Here is a 13,179-nt window from a genome sequence, read left to right as displayed (position 1 = left end):
CTGACCCCAGATAAGTTTATTAGGGTACACAATATTTTGGGGAACACAATGCTACCACAGGGGGATGTAGATAAGTTAGGATAAAAGGGTAGATTATTGAATCTATTTTATTTATTTATTTATTTATTTATTTATTTATTTATTTATTTATTTTTATAAACAATTTTTTCCCTTTTATTTTATTTTACAATACCATTCAGTTCTACATATCAGCCACGGATTCCTTTGTTCTCCCCCCTCCTGCCCCTCCCCTTCCCCCCAGCCCATCCCCCATTCCCACTTCCTCCAGGGCAAAGCCTCCCCCTAGGACTGTGATCAACCTGGTAGACTCAGTCCAGGCAGGTCCAGTCCCCTCCTCCCAGACTGAGCCAAGCAACCCTGCATAAGCTCCATGTTTCAAACAGCCAACTCATGCAACGAGCACAGGACCTAGTACCACTGCATAGATGCCTCCCAAACAGATCAAGCCAATCAAAAATATGGAACGCTTCACAAATTTGCGTGTCATCCTTGTGCAGGGGCCATGCTAATCTTCTCTGTATCGTTCTAATTTTTAGTATATGTGCTGCCGAAGTGAGCACGAATCTATTTTTAAAAATAACTACTTGTTTAAAAATTTTTGCATTGATGTGAATCTTTGTATATTGATACAAATTTAAGATTATTTTTGTTAGAACATACTGTACATACATTTCTGCTATTGTTCAAGATATTGTACCTACACAACTCATTTAACAATGTAATGCAAATTTCAAGTCCTTGAAAGTTATTATTATCAACTATTTAGGATAATAAGAAAATGCAAGTTAGTAATTAGTCACTTGTCATATTAGGTATGTTATTCAAGGTCAAACAGAGATGTATTTTAGATAGACAGGTCATCTTCAAACACTTCAGAGATCTACTTAATATGGCATTTAAGATGTTTTAATAACATAGGTTATGATGGGAATCAAAGAAACTCCATATGGAGTATACATTCTTTGTGGCAAAAGTTAGCCACTGGGCAGTAAAGAGCCCTTGCCTGGACTGCTGACAGTATGCTGTCCAAATTGGACAAGCAGGACACAAAAGAAAGTGACTGCCAAACTTTACCAAGACAAGGCAGGACAGCCCTTCAGAATATCCTGCTTCATAGAAAAGTCTGTCAGATATTCTAGGCCTGTAGGCCAAAGATGGATGCCCCAACAGTACAGAGGAACCTTGGTGACTGTCCAGGCATCCAGCTGTTTCTGTCATTCCTCACATTTTTTGGAAGTTGCTTGCTTGCACTTCCTGCTTACTCAGGTAATATTATTTTCTTCTCAGGTCTCTGATGGAGTTGGAGACTTTATAGTTATAGTTATAGTTTTCCTTGTTACCAGATTCAGAAAAGAAATCCACCAAAGAAGTGTAAAGTGTATAGGGTTGAGAGACATGAAAAGATAGTTTTGGTAATGCAAGTAGAATAGAAAGTGAATTACAATCTTTTGGACTCACCAAGATAGGATAAATACGGAATATTTTGTCTGAATTTGTCAAATGTTTATGGACTTGACATTGTTGATGTATTTATTACCTGTATATATTGTATATAGTTATTGTACTTATTGTACATAGTTTTCCTTTTTTAAAATTTTATTTATGATTACTATTTTTTATTTTATGTTCGTTGGTGTTCTGCCCATATGTATGTCTGTGTGATGGTGTCAAAACACCTGGAACTGGAGTTATAGACAGTTGTGAACTGCCCTGTGGGTGCTAGGAATTGAACCCGGGTCCTCTGGAAGAGCAGCCAGTGCTCTTAACTACTGAGCCATCTCTCCAGCCCTGTGGTTTTTCTTATATTAGTTATAACCTTCTTTTCTTATTATAGACAAAAAGGGAGAAATGGGGTGATATTTTGTTTGTGCTCTAACAAATAAAGCTTGCCTGAAGATCAGAGGGTGGAGCTAGCCATTAGTTAGCCATAGAGGTCTGGAGGTCCATATAGACAGGAGACAGGAAGTGATATGGCTGAGTGGAGAGAGGAATATAAGGTGGTGATGGCAGGAGCTCAGCCCCTTTTTGGTCTGAGATGTCATGGAGGTCAGAGGTGACTTTAACTGCTCCTTTACTTCTCTGATCTTTCAGCATTTACTCCAATATCTGACTCCAGGTTTTTATTTTTATTATTATTTTTTTTTTTTTTTGGTTTTTCGAGACAGGGTTTCTCTGTGTAGCTTTGCGCCTTTCCTGGAACTCACTCTGTAGCCCAGGCTGGCCTCGAACTCACAGAGATCCGCCTGGCTCTGCCTCCCGAGTGCTGGGATTAAAGGCGTGCACCACCACCGCCCGGCTTCAGGTTTTTATTATTAAGACCAATAATAATATTTGTTTATGCTGTGGGATATTTGTTTAATGATGCAAAGATGTATTGCATTATTTGTGGAGGCCCAAATTACTCAGGGTCAGAGAATCTGAGCTTGTTTTACCCAGCAGGGCTGCATAGGGGATTATTTGACCACAGACATGCTTACCAGGTGTCTGGAAGGGTCTACACCTGGCTGTGTGGTGTGCTTTGATCTAACAAGAGGGAGGTCTTTTGCCCCACCCCTTGGCATTGTTATAAAAAGCCCTTTTGAAGAGACAGAAGGGGCCATTGGGTATTGACCCAGGTCCTCCCAAAGCTATCCTGTGTTTCTTTCTTTCTCGTCTTCGCTATCTTTCTAATATTTTCTTATCCCTCTCTCTTCCTCATAGGAACCCTGGAAAAGGTGGGAGCTGGCCTCTCACAATTATTTTATGTTGCATTTGTTTAACTCTGTAAAAGCCTGTTTAAAACACCTGATTGGTCTAGTAAAGAGCTGAATGGCCAATAGGTAGGCAGGCGGAGAGATAGGCAGGGCTGGCAGTTAGAGAGAATAAATAGAAGAATGAAGGGGAGGAGTGGGGAAAGGAGGAGAGGAGAACACCAGGAGCCATCCACGGAGAAAGAAGGAAAGAAAGGTACATAGAATAGACAAAGGTAAAAGCCCAGAGACAAAAGGTAGATGGGATACTTTAAGTTAAGAAAAGCCAGCTAGAATTAAGCCAAGCTAAGGCAGGGCATTCATAAGTAAGAATATATCTGCATGTATTTATTTGGGAGCTGGGTGGTGAGAGCCCCCTAAGAACAAGGAGTAAAAGAATCCAACTACAGGTATTTGTCATTTTATCTGTTCTTCAGCTGGTCCCAGGATGGAGAGCAGGCATGCAGTTGGGCAGGCCTAGTGTGTCCCTTGGAGTGTAGCCACAGGAGGTAGAGAAGCAGCCCAGAGCCTTGGCATCAGCCCTGGTCCCTCTCTTCCTATCTGAGTGACTTTGGACATGTGATGGCAATGTCCTGTGCCTCAGTTTCCCTATCTGTAGGGTGGGGGTGTTTTTCCTTCTTGAAGTTACTGAGGGACCAATGACACATGCCAGCCATGCAGAGGAAGTGACAGGTATGACCCCAGCTCTGACTTTCGTAAGTCCAGAGAGCCTGCTCAGGCCATGCCTGTTTGAAAGAGAAGGTTCACTGACTCTGGTGTTGCCACAGTTTCTGGGAGGATTTGGAGTGGCACTATGGAGTCATGAAAGCTTAGTCACTGGTACCTGTGACTAGTGAGATCACAAAGCACGCAGGGTCCTGTAAACATAGCGGATTGCTGCTGCGGTTGGAAAGCTGCTCTCTAAGATCCATGTGGGGACTTAAACTCCCACCGCAGTCGTGCTAAGAACAAGGGGGCTGGGAGGTGGCTCGAATGGCAAAGGACTCGAGTGAAGACCCTCAGCACTCATAGAAAAGGGCCAGACACTGCTGCATGCCTGCCCCGGAACCCTGCAATGGGAGATGGAGGGATGGAGACAGGTGGATCCCTGGAGATCGCTGGGCAGCTTGTCTAGCCAAATTGATGAGCTTCGGACTCAGTGAGGAATCTTGTGCCAAAATAGAAGGTGGAGGACAAAACAACAACAACAACAACAACAAAAAGAAAAACCCAAAAGAGAAGGTGTACAACATGGTCATAAAATCCTTTAAGTGGATCCCAGATCTCTGTGAGTTCAAGTCTCAAACCCAGCCTGTTCTACATAGCTAGTTCCAGGTCAGCAAGGGCTATGTACTGAGATTCTCACTCTCTCTCTCTCTCTCTCTCTCTCTCTCTCTCTCTCTCTCTCAGGAGATACCAAACATTGACCTCTGGCCTCTACACAAACATTCTGATGCATGTGTAGCTACACACACACACACACAGACTTGAGAGGTGGTCTGGCTCCGTCCTCAGCTGTTACACATAAGATGAACACTGGTGAGGCCTTCCTTGTCCTTTTACCTTCTGCATGGAGGACACAGAAGGAAGGCATTATGTGACAAGTCTTTCTCTGTACCACCAACTCCCAAATAATGGCATGGAGACTTATTAATTATGAAATCTTGGCCTTAGCTTAGGCTTGTTCTACTAGCTCTTATAACTTAAATCAACTCATTTATTTATTTTTTTAAAGATTTATTTATTTATTATGTATACAGAAGAGGGCACCAGATCTCATTACAGATGGTTGTGAGCCACCATGTGGTTGCTGGGAATTGAACTCAGGACCTCTGGAAGAGCAGTCAGTGCTCTTAGCCTCTGAGCCATTTCTCCAGCCCTCAACTCATTTATTTTAATCTACATTCTGTTGAATGGCTCACTACTTCATCTCTGTACTGTTCATGCAGCTTTCTCTGGGAAGAAGAAGGCAGAATCTGGCTAGTGACTCCGCCTTCTTCCCAGAGTTCTCTCCTCCCCACCCCTTTGCCCAGATGTCCAGTCTGTACCTCCTGTCTAGCTATTGGCCATTCAGCTTTTATTACACCAGTCACAACAGTACATTTTCACACAGTGTGTTGCTTGGATCCCAACGACTCCCTTGGGGGAGGGGGTGAGAAGGCACAGCATCAATGTCACAGACACCAGGAGTCAGGTGAAGGCAAACAGCAGACTTATTATTTAATAATGGGGAAGGCTTTATATTCCCTCCTCCCGGCACCCAGGCTGTGTCACAATCTGGTGGTATTGCATGGTTGTCCCTCATTGGCTGGGCATGCTCAGGAACTCTGACAGTGACCAGGAACTCTGACAGTAGGCCCTCAGGCTGACTCCAGGTTGGCTTATAAAGAAGTACATTATGTGCATGCCTTGGCAACTAGTTTGAGCCTATGGGCCTGTCCTACTACGTATCTACTCTTTTAATATGTGGGTGCTCAGTGGGAGAGTTCTTTGCTCCAGCCTTGTTGACCCCACCTCAGGGGGGGCGGGGCTTAGCAACTGGATTGTGTCTATCTTAGGTTGGCTTGCCAAACAAGCTGTTTTGTTTTTTTTTTTTTAAAAAAAAGATTTATATATTTAATGTATATGAATATTCTATCTGCATGCACAATTTTATGCCAGGAGAGGGCATCAGATCCCATTACAGATGGTTGTGAGCCACCATGTGGTTGCTGGGAATTGAACTCAGGACTTCTGAAAGAGCGGCCAGGGCTCTTAACTGCTGAGCTGTCTCTCCAGCCCCCAAAGAAGCTCTTACTAGTCATTGACTATCAGCCCTCAAAGAGCGTCCATCCCTGGGGAGTCTTCCTGGGTGGGGAGGGTCAGGCAATAGTCTTCTGAATTTCAGAAAGCCAGGCATGCCTAGCCTCCTGTGGAGGACTATGAGTTGGATGTCTAAGAGCCAGTAACACCTGTACAGTCTCCTTAGAGGCCACCTGTTGTTGCCAGATGTGCTGTAGGAGACACTTAAAAAGGAGAAAGATTAAAAAACCACCCTGCCAATCAAAGCATAAGTGAGAATGTAGGAGAGATCAAACAGCCTTTTTATATTATGCCAAACCCTTTCAAAAAATAATCAGCTGGGCGGTGGTGGCACTCACCTTTAATTCCAGCACTCGGGAGGCAGAGGCAGGAGGATCTCTGAGTTTGAGGCCAGCCTGGGCTACAAAGTGAGTTCCAGGACAGGCTCCAAAACTACACAGAGAAACTCTGTCTCAGAAAACCCAAATAAATAAGTAAGTAAATAAATAAATAAATAAATAAATAAATAAATAAGTCAAAGGCCATAACCTCTGCCTTTGTCTGATTTAATTAGAAAATTTCATGTGTTAGCTGTAATAAATAATATAGAAACTTAGCTGACCCTGAGCCCTTAATACATTTAGCTAGCTCCCGGCTTGCTAAACTAACATTCCTCATCTCAAAAGGCATCATACAAAATGAGGAAAAGCGAGGGTCCACAAGTCTTCAGCCTTTAGAGGGGCAATGAGAACAAGAAAGGGGAGTATACACATTACCCACCCTGGGTTATTTCCTCCTTGGTGGAAGCAGGCTGATCTGTGGCCGGGTGCGCATCTCTTGCTGGGACCCATATGGGAGTAGTGTCACTCTGAGGAAAAACGCAAACATACCCTCTCCCACGGGTTAGCAGCGGGGCTGGTGGCTGCCATTGGAGAGAGATAGGATCTCTCCATCTCACCAGGGGCAGGGGTGTGTTCTTTGGCAGAGATGCCCAGTGCTTGTAGGCTGGGCTGAGCTCCTTGTAATCAAAACTGAGAAAGTTCATATGGAGAAGGACTTCTGTTAAGGCCAGATGAGGATCTCTCCTAGCCTCTGGCTAGATAGTCCTGGCCAGCAGCTCCTTAAGAGTTCTCTTGGTCCTCTCCACAATGGCTTGTCCCTGTGGATAGTAGGGAATGCCAGTGGTAAGGGAAATCTTCCAGGACCTCAGAAGGTCATTGAATTGAGATGCATAGGCAGGGCCATTGTCAGTCTTAAGTGCCCAAGGTACCCCCATAACTACCATGGATGACTTAAGGGCCTTGATAGCACTGACAGCTTCTCCCCAGAAAGGGCAAGGTCATAAACAAAGGAGGAACAGGTATCTGTTACTACATTAACATTTTAAGAGCATGTGTGTAAGCACATGCCAAAAGGAGCATAATGTGTAACATCCATTTGCCAAATGGCAACAAGCCACAGGGGTTGACCCTGTGCACTGAAGCGGTCTTAAGGGGTTAAGGAGGGTGCAAGGTGCACATTCCCAGGACAAACGTTAACATTGGGAAACCAGTAATTCTGGAAGAAGTCTATGCAAATTCTGCGGAGACAGATGGAAATGGTGGTGAAGAGCCCTGGCTTGCTCTAGGAGATCCATACTGGCTGTTAATATGATGGTGTCTGTGACCTCATTTCCTCGAGTCAATATTCCGGGTAATTTGGAATGAGATCTAACATGTGACAGGTACCAAGGCTCAGTCCTCTGATTTAGGACACCTTGTACGAGCAGCATGGTGCTGGCAATGGGGGTCAGTGAGTCTTTGACTCAAGGAAAAACCAGCCCATGAACTGCCTGTACATCTTTATTGGAAGTGTGAGGAGTTCTGCTAAGATCTTGTTTTTTGGCAAATGAATGTCAATAGTTCCCGTGAATCCTGCAACTATTTCCTGGGATGAGATAGAATCTGTCCAGAGGGACTGGGTGTTCTTTAAAGCAAAGGGGAAGACAAGCTTAGCTGGCTCTTGTTCATATGTTCTCTGTGCCAGCATCCTTACCTTAAGGCCGAGTTGGGAAGACTGGTCAAACTTAGTAGTGACCTGGTGCAGGTTAGAATATGCTTGATGTATCCATATAAGGGGTTCAGATTGCCATATCACTCCCAAAAATCCCTTGGGTGTCCAGAGAGCCATTGCTAGTAAGAGTCTTTGGGGATCATGGTGTTGCAGGCTGGAGGTGACTAGAATGACCAAAACCTTCTGTAGCAACTCGTTAGCTTCTTGGGTAAGCCTAACCTGTGGAAGGACAGGTGAGGCCCTCCAACAATGGAGAGAGGTATCTCATCTCTTGGTCAGGGATGGGTAAGAAAGGTTCAAGGCCAATTGACCATGTCTCATAATTGTAATTCTGAGAGTGAGTACAACTCCTTCATTTCCAATTTACAGGAAAGGGGTGGACCTGCTTAGCAATGGGAAATCCTAAAAAGGTAAATGGGGGTACCATTTGGATCTTATCTGGAGCCACCATCAGATGTAACAATGTAAGATCTTCTAATACTCCCCTGGAGGTCTTTTGCAGAAAGGCTGCATCTGAGTGTGACAGGGGGAGATCATCCATATAATGGATCAAAAGGACATCCCTGGGGACATTGACCAAAGCTTGAGAAACATAATTGGCAAATAGTGGGGCTATTCTCCTTTCCTGGGGGCAAAACAGTCCACTGATATCTCTTGGCTGGTTTTTGCATATTGGGTTTCCATACAGTAAAGGCAAAATGATCTCTATCCTGCGGTGCCAGGGGAATTTGAAAAAAGCAATACTTAATATCTAAAACTAATAAATAATAATGAGGAATCATGCTAGGGTAGGGGAGGCCTGGCAGTGTAGACTCCGTTTTTCCCATTAGACCATTAACTACATGAAGATTCTGCAGGAGGCAGTAGCATCTGATCTCTTGGGGTAACAAGTATGGGGGTGTCATGTTTACTTGTGGATGGGTCTACGTGCCTTGTCTTTAGCTGTTCTGCAACTGATTCCTTTAGGATTGACAGCTCGGGTTCAATTACAGGCCACTCTTCCACCCATACTTCTTGAGAGCCATGTCAATGGAATGGGGAGGGGGCTCAGTCACGGTGGATATCATGGGGACAGTGGCCTGTAGCAGGAATCTTAAAAAGTTCTTATTAATAAAATCAAACCCGAGGCCAGGTATTGGGGTGAATACTGGAAGATCAGAGAGACAGAATGAGCCACAGCTAACCTCACCTGGCCAACTTCTCAGCTGGTCCTATTTTCTCAGACTGGAAGCTTTTGAGTCCTCATCCCAATGGCTCTCAGCTGAACTGCTGCTGGAAAGCCTGAAGTTTAACCAGCTAAAAGCTTAACCAGCCAAATGCTTAACCAGGCCAAATGCTTCTAGTTTCTGGTCCTCACGCTTTATATATCTTTCTGCTTTCTACCATCACTCCCTGGGATTAAAGGCTCGCTGTCTGGGATTAAAGGCGTGAGTCACCATGCTTGGCTATATCCTTGAACACATGGATTTCTACTCTGGAATGCTAGGATTAAAGGCGTGTGCTACCACTGCCTATCCTTTATGTTTAATATTGTGGCTGTTCTGTCTCTGACCCCAGATAAGTGCCCTGCCTGGAGTTTAAAGGGGTTGGTGTTTCGGCAGGCTGCGACCTGCCATCGTTTGCTCAATGACATCCCTTATTGCATCTGGGGCGTTGGGTCCTAGGTTTTGCCCAGGATCAGTCACACCACAAATGGCCTGGTTTGCCACATCCCCAGCAAGTTCTGTCTGCCTGGCGGCCCTTGGGGTGTCATCAGCAAGCTGCCTGTCAGTGAGGAGAGTGTCCAGGGAGGCAGTAATAGCGACGATGGGACCAGTGTCGGGGTCGAGATCTCTGGTGGCCTGCACCCATTTATGTGTGTCCTCTTTCTGCACAGCTGCAACCACATTACAGGTTTGGACACTGAGCCCCTCCCAAGGCAGCTGTTTAATCAACATATCTCTAGTGGGGCCGGCATCCACTCTCTGCTCTACGGCCTCATTGACATGGGCCAGGAAGTCAGTGAAGAGCTCCCCTGGCTGTTGGATAAGATTGTGAAAGTAAGCCAAGGGATCCCGGGGAGGACAGGCTCTGAGGGCCTTGAAGGCCAGGTCCGAGACCTGTTCAAAATAAGCCTTCAAGCCAATCTGTGTCTGGTGCACAGGAGGGACATATTCCCCAAGCCCTGTGAGCATATCATAGGTCACCAGGATGTTAAGTAAGATGTTCATCCTGGGATTCTGCCTGATCCTCATAGACTGCAGGCTCTAACACAGCTTTAAGCAAATGGTACCAATTGAAGTAAGTTTGTAACTTCTTGGACCATTGAGGGAGGACCTGCTGAAAGTAGGGGGAATCTGGGCCTGACTCATTGACTGCCTTACGGGTGAGGGAGAGTTCAGCTGTGGGGGTGGGAATCCAGGGCCGGTCATCGGCATTGGGCCCACATTGCCTGGGAAGGCTTCTATGGGCCTGTGGGCTGACAGTGGTGCAGGCCGTGAGGGCTGTAAGATGCCTGGCACTGCAGGAGAGGAGCCACCTCCTGAGGCAGCCGGGTTCTGGGGTAGATCACCCCAAGAATGCTGTGGAGAAGGCATAGCTGCCCCTGTGGTGACAGAGTAGAGAGGGGAGCAGCACATGACTTAATGACAGATCTCTCTGGGCCCAAACTGTCTCCTCCTCCTCCTCTCCCCCCTCCTCCTCCCCCTCCTCCTCCTCAGGTATTGTAGAGATATCCGACATGGAAGTGGTGGGGTGATGAAAAGATGACCCATCTTCTAGAGGGAAACAGTAAGCAAACAACAGTCAGAAGATGGCAGTCAACAGGGTGACAGTTTGTATTGGACCCTTATGTCTTGTGCTTAGTGGGGGACTTCCATGGTGTTTTAGGCTACGGCCGTATGCCCACACAGTGTCATCAGATAAGGGACGGCATTTGGGAGCCAAGCCCTGGTTCCACCTCCTGGAGGGTAAATCCTTATGTGGAGGTGCCAGCCGAACCAAAACAGAAAAAAAAAAAAAAACCTGTGCCTTCCTAACAGGACAGGCAGACAAACATGACAGACAACACAAAAGAAGGAAAGAAGTGGGGGTCCCAACATTTACCTGCTGAAGGGACTGAAAAAACATAACACTGAGGGGACTTCTCACTGAAACACACCGTCTTGGGGGCGCTGTCAAGCACTGTGAGTAAAGAGAGGGAGATGACCAGAACCTGTGCTGGGAAAGAGAAAGTAACAGAAACCCCATGTTCAGCCATCAGATATTGCTTGGATCTTAACGGCTCCCTTGGGGGAGGGGGTGAGCAGGCGCGGCATTAGTGAAACAGAGACCGGGAGTCAGGTGAAGGCAAACAGCAGACTCGTTTATTTAAAAACATGGAAGGCCTTATATACCCTCCTCCCAGCACCCAGGCTGTGTCCCAAACTGGTGGCATTTTGTGGTCATCCCTCATTGGCTGGGCACGCTCAGAAACTCTGACAGCGCCTGCTGCTAGGCCCCCAGGCAGACTCCAGGTTGGTTCATAAGGAAGTACATTATGTATATACCTTGGCAACTGGTTCGAGCCAATTTCTTTGACCCTGTGGGCCTGTCCTACTCCAACAGTGTCCAAATATCCCACAACAGCACCATCTTGGAAGCACTGAGCAGCAAGAATCCTCAACTGATGCTGAATCTATGGCCCTCAGGTCTTGGCTACTCCAGTTATTCAGAACCACCAAACAGACAAGACCATAGGATCTGAACAATTGAAGGCCACGCTGTCCTCCCCGATCATCTGTTCTCCATCTGTCTCCATGGTGTTCCTGCCCCCAGGAATCACGCCCTGGGCCTGGCTCCAGGTCAATTCTCAAGTCCCTTTCTCTGCCTGCCACTGCTTGTGTTTTTAGCTCACGCCACCAGCTGCTCCCTGAAGGAATTATTTCAGCTACAGAACTGGTCCCTCCCTTCTATGGACTTGACCCCTGCTAGTTCAATATAGGTCCGAAGTGATCAGAATGTGACAGGCACTGTCTCCTTGCTTGGAGGCAGTCCCTCGAGGTGACTAAAGCACTGTGAAGCCCTGCAATTGCATCTCATTGCGTCTCTCTCTCTTTTTTTTTTTTTTTGGTTTTTCGAGACAGGGTTTCTCTGCGTAGCTTTGTGCCTTTCCTGGAGCTCACTTGGTAGCCCAGGCTGGCCTTGAACTCACAGAGATCTGTCTGGCTCTGCCTCCTGAGTGCTGGGATTAAAGGCGTGCGCCACCACCGCCTGGCTCTCTTTTTTTTTTTTTTAAAATTATTTATTTATTGGTCTTTCAAGACAGGTTTTCTCTGTATAACAGCCCTGGCTGTCATGGAACTTGCTCTGTACACCTAGCTGGCCTTGAACTCACAGAGATCTGCCTGCCTCTGCCTCCCGAGTGCTGGGGCTAAAGGAATGAGTCACCACGGCCCAGTGTCTCTTCTCTTCTTGTCTCCCTCCCTCCCTCCTTCCCTCCCTCCCTCCCTCCTTTCCTTTCTTCCTTCGTGTGTGTGTGTGTGTGTGTGTGTGTGTGTGTATGTGTGTTTTGAGACAGGGTCTTATGTAACCCAGACTAGCCTCAAATTCACTGTGTACCAAGGATGGCGGCCTTTAACTCCTAATGTTTTAGCCTCTGTCTCCCAGTTGTTGAGATTACAGGTAGCTACTGTCAGCTTTTTGTTGTTGTTTGTCTTTTGGGTTTCTGTTGTTGTCTTTTGTTTTGTTTTGTTTTTTTAGATAGGATTTCTCTGTGCAGCCCTGGCTGTCCTGGAACTCACTCTGTAGACCTGGCTGGCCTCGAACTGAGTGATCTTCCTGCCTCTGCCTCCTGAGTGCTGAGACTGAAGGCGTGCACCACTGCACATGACTTAACTGTCTGATTTTACAGTATTGTACTTCAGACTGCCAAAGTGGGTTCCAGCCACCGTCCTGACCCAGTCAGCTTGGATTCCTGGAACAGGACTGATCAATCAACATCCATATGACAAGGACCTACACCAATGGCAAGCATGGGCGAGCCAGCACACCATCCCGTGAGGGTGCTTGTCTCTGAAGGGATGACTGGAGCAAGCTCCTGGGAACTGACTTGTCCCTTTAAAGAGTATGGACTCCTGTGAGCCATCATCCAGAACTAGACTGAGATAATGATCAACCAGACCACCCTTTGACCAGAAGTGCTTACCTATGAGTGCCTCTTGTCCCAATTCCTCCTCTATCTGAACCTAAAGCTCATGTCAGTGTCCAGAAGATGGACTTGGGGTCGGTCACTGGCCCCCCTTATCTGCTCCTCTTCCTAATGTTGATGAAAGCTCTTTATCTGCTTTTCACTATTAATCATCTCTTTAATTAGTCCACTGGGACAGGTCACTGAGACCAGCCTTCAAGAGCCCTGGGAGCCTTAGCTCTTTCTGGGAACCCCCAGAAATAAGAACAGTCATGATCAGTGACTCTGTAGTGAGGTCAGGAACCACACCTGTCCTGTCTTCTGATGTAAGCCTGATACTGTATATGGTGCTGGATCTGACACACAGTCAGAGTTCATGAGATACTTGTTGCAGATTGACTGTCCAAAGAACTCAGCCAAGCTTGGCAAAGCCTGGGCTAAGTATCTGTG

General features: G+C 46.4%; 1 non-coding gene across 1 annotated transcript; it reads right to left on the bottom strand.

Moving 5' to 3' along the window:
* Positions 1–473: 473 nt before the first annotated feature.
* Positions 474–581, bottom strand: LOC114703843. Its single transcript, XR_003736194.1, has one exon. It is a non-coding gene; the product is annotated as a U6 spliceosomal RNA (small nuclear RNA).
* Between the last annotated feature and the right edge of the window lie 12,598 nt (positions 582–13,179).

Source organism: Peromyscus leucopus, chromosome 4 (genome assembly GCF_004664715.2).
Source record: "Peromyscus leucopus breed LL Stock chromosome 4, UCI_PerLeu_2.1, whole genome shotgun sequence".
Taxonomy (NCBI): Eukaryota; Metazoa; Chordata; class Mammalia; order Rodentia; family Cricetidae; genus Peromyscus; species Peromyscus leucopus.
This window is presented reverse-complemented; position numbering and strand designations above follow the sequence as displayed.